The 3821-nt window shown below is 23.7% G+C and overlaps 1 long non-coding RNA gene across 1 annotated transcript; it reads left to right on the top strand.

The window, feature by feature from the left end:
• The first annotated feature begins 2256 nt into the window (after positions 1–2256).
• LOC110610870 lies at positions 2257–3037 on the top strand. Its single transcript, XR_002487282.2, has 2 exons — positions 2257–2436; positions 2641–3037. It is a non-coding gene; the product is annotated as an uncharacterized LOC110610870 (long non-coding RNA).
• Positions 3038–3821: the final 784 nt, after the last annotated feature.

The following is a 3821-nucleotide window of genomic DNA, read 5'->3' as shown; positions in this document are numbered from 1 at the left end:
AGAGTTCAAGCTTTCTGTTTATGGTGACAAGTATGATGAGGAAAGCAGCTCTATCGGCAATGGAAAAGCAAATGAGGCCTCTAGGAAAAGGAAAGCAGCTGCTGAAAATACTGCCAATGAGTCTGCAAATTATGACTGGGCTAACCTTGCTAACAATGGACAGGTGTGATTTTTTGTTTCAATCCTCACAATTTTAGTTTTTGTTTGTGCTCTTTGAAGTTGGAGTTTTAAAAATTATAAGTAATTTTTTTTATTGAAAAAGATTAAAAAAGGATGGTGATTGCCGTGCCATTTCATTTATGAGATAATTATTATCAGAATTTGTAGAAAATTTATATTTTATAAATCAAATTGTTTAGTACATTTATCAAAAAAATTGCTACTCAAATTATTTTGGTCTTAATTAAAGAAATATATAATATAGATATTTAAATTTATATATGCTAAATAATATATATATTTAAAATTATATAGTAAATATAAATATTTAAGACAGTAATAGATTTTTAGATAAAAAATTAATGAGTTTGATTTATAATTTTAATAAATTAATGAATTTTATAAAAAAATATGGACTTAATAGTAATTCTGCTTTTATTTATTTAGAATTAATAAAAAATTATTTATGTACCCCTGAATGATTCAAAAAATTTTAGAGAGGTCATGGCCCTTGTACTCGTGTGCATTTGCCCTGTTCCTCATATGTTATTTTCTTGCAATCCTCTTGCATAATACCAATTTGTATTTGGCCAAATGCCTTGTTGATCAATGAACATGGAAAATTTTAAATTAAATATTATGTTAATACGTAAAGTTTATTATATTTTAAATAATATTTATTTTAATTTTAAATTAAATATTAGAATTTTATTGAACATGGAAAATTTTCCTACATCTACATCTATTCAAAAATGTTAAATTTGATTATAAACACAATTATCTTTCAGTATAATCCACAAGGAGCGTTGCTCTGACAAGAAACGTAATACACGACAATGATGGGATATTGTGAAGAGAGAATTACAATAAAGACAGTTTTTAAGAAATTTAGGTTACTCGGATTTATTTTAAATTTAGTTAGAGAACTAATAGTATGATTATTTAAAATTATGTATATATATAATTTTTTGTATATAGAGTTTTTTTATTAATTTTTTTAATTATATTAATTTAAATATTAGAATTTTATTAAATATTAAAAGTATTTTGAATATTTATTTAAAAAATAATAATTAATAAAAAATAATTTTAAAAATGAAATAAAATAAAATTATAATAGTCAATTTATATATTATTACTATGTAAAAAAAATAATTTTAAGATAATAACAATAGATAAAAAAATTATAAAATGAATAGAGTATTAATTAAATAATTTATAATTAAAATTATAAAAAATAAATATAAATATTTAAATTAACTAATTATATTTTAAAAAATAGAGTTAAATTTTATAAAATATAAAAATAATTTAATTGAATGATTTTAAAATATAAATAAATTAATTATTTTTTAAAAAAATTGAGAAACTTAATAATAATTCTATCTTATTATGGACAATTTTTATTTTTGAAAATGACGAGGACAAAGGTCGTAAAAAGAATTATTTGCGGGTCACTCAATTCTTTTAACTTTAATTTTGTTTTAAATTATTCACTTAATTTCAATTTATTTTTTAAAATTCCTTTTAACTTTATTTAAAATATTATAGACTCCATTTTATAGATTTGCAGGTTAATTAAAGTAAAAAAAAAAATTATGTTTTGTACTATTTATATCTCTTCCAATTTATTTTTTTATTTTTTTAAAAAGAAAACATGTTAGCAAGTTTAATTTGCTTAAGTTAATCTTAATATTAAAATATTAACAATTATATTAAAAAATATAATTAAAATTAGTAATGATAACAGTATTTAAAAAATTGATGGATTACTACAATTTAGTTAATAGTTAATATTTATTTTATTTATTTCTAATATTTTATTCTATTTTATTTTTCAATTAAATTATTTATTTCAAAAGGAAGTGAAAAATCTTATACTATTTAAAAATCTTAATACTATTTCAAAATCTCTCTACTATAATTTTATTTACAATATTATTTGAAAATTTACAATGATAGGAAAAAGTTAAAAATAAAAAGAAAGAAAAGCAACTCCACTAAGAAGCAATCATGCAAGCGTTGAGGCCCCCACAACATGTGATTTTTTTTTTTGTTCCCTTAAGTTTTTGCTAGTCAATGACGGCTGCCATTATAAGTACTGCCCTTAGAGCTCATCGTTTGGAGCACACAAGAAGCATTAATTCAAGCAAGATAAATTTCTTTTTCTCCTTTAGTTTTCTTCATGGCTCTACTGGGTAGTTTCATTCCAAAGGCCTTGCTTCCATCGGCCACTTCCACCAGACTCAGCTATTATCTACGTAAAGCTATGATCATGTAGGTCTAGATTTCTCATATTCATGGTTCGGTTAAGTTGTTACAATTCAATTATCTTCATTTATTTACAATATGAGATTTTATTCCATATATATCTGTTAATTTACTTTCCTTTTTTTTTTTTAATATCACTATATCTTTTATTTTTCACTATACATTCTTGCTTAATATTAACTCACTGGTTTCTTTATCTGTTATTATCAGAACATATCGTGTTGACACAGAAGATAAAACTACCTCAGGTAGTGGTTCACATACCAACAGTTCTACCTCAGGAAGTACTTCAAAAACCAACCCGTCTTCCTCAGGGAATAATTAATATTTTCTGGCAGTAGATTGAATGCTGTTGAAGATAATAATAATGAAGAAGCATATCACTCCAAGTATCCAGACAAAATTCCTCAAGTCCCTAGAAAAATATGTGATGCTCTCTTAGTGTGTGTACGTGAGTGTGCATGAGTGAACTGTAAGCAGTGTCTTTTAGTGTGTGTACGTGAGAATGAGAGAAGAATAAAAAATAATTTTCAGTTTTCAAAGTGTGAGCTTAGACTGTAAAATGTCCTTATCAATAAGAGATTTCTTCACTCAATTCCTTTTTTCATATTTGAGTTATTGTACAGTGAAGTGTCCGTACTAGTACAGCTTATACGTAATGTTCCACAGCAGTAGCAGTATCACCATCATGTTTCTAGTTGTTGGCTAATCAACGTTTAAAGTGAATGCATGTTTTCATTATTTGCAATTAAAAGCCAACTCATCAAAACTCAAAAACCCTAGATGGAGCAGCTACCTATCATATGTATTATAGGAAGGAAGTGTTTTGAGGAAAAAACATGAGCAGTGAAGGGAAATAAAGCAAAGGGGGAGAAGCAACTTCGTAAGATTTTCATCTCTCTACCGTGAATGGGAGAGAGAACACACAAGAGTTTGAAAATAAAAAGTTTGGACTCAATTTATTTGCAGAAAATAAATTATATTTAAAAAATATTTTATGTGAAAAATATTTTCTAACGAAATAATTAATTTTAATTATTTAATTTTAATTTTAAAAAATTATTAATAAATTTATATGCAAAGATTATAATAAAGATGAAAAATTATTTTATTTTTTGAGGAGAAAGTCATTTTTTCTGAAATAATTTATTTTTTTATTTAAATAGAAAAATATTTTTTGTTGAGAAAATTTTATGTGTGTTTCATATACTATAAAATATGAAAAATATTTTTTAGAAAAGATTTTACGTGAAATAAATAAAGCATTAATTTGAAAATTTATTTATTTATCTCAAAAAAAAAAATTCCCTTTTATGTATCTAATCAACCGACTAGGAGAAAAGATTTAACATTCACATTAATGAACTTTTCAACATTCAATATTCCAGGTG

Source organism: Manihot esculenta, chromosome 3, assembly GCF_001659605.2.
Source record: "Manihot esculenta cultivar AM560-2 chromosome 3, M.esculenta_v8, whole genome shotgun sequence".
Classification (NCBI taxonomy): Eukaryota; Viridiplantae; Streptophyta; class Magnoliopsida; order Malpighiales; family Euphorbiaceae; genus Manihot; species Manihot esculenta.
The sequence above is the reverse complement of the archived record's forward strand: the minus strand, read 5'-3'. Positions and strand labels throughout refer to the sequence as shown.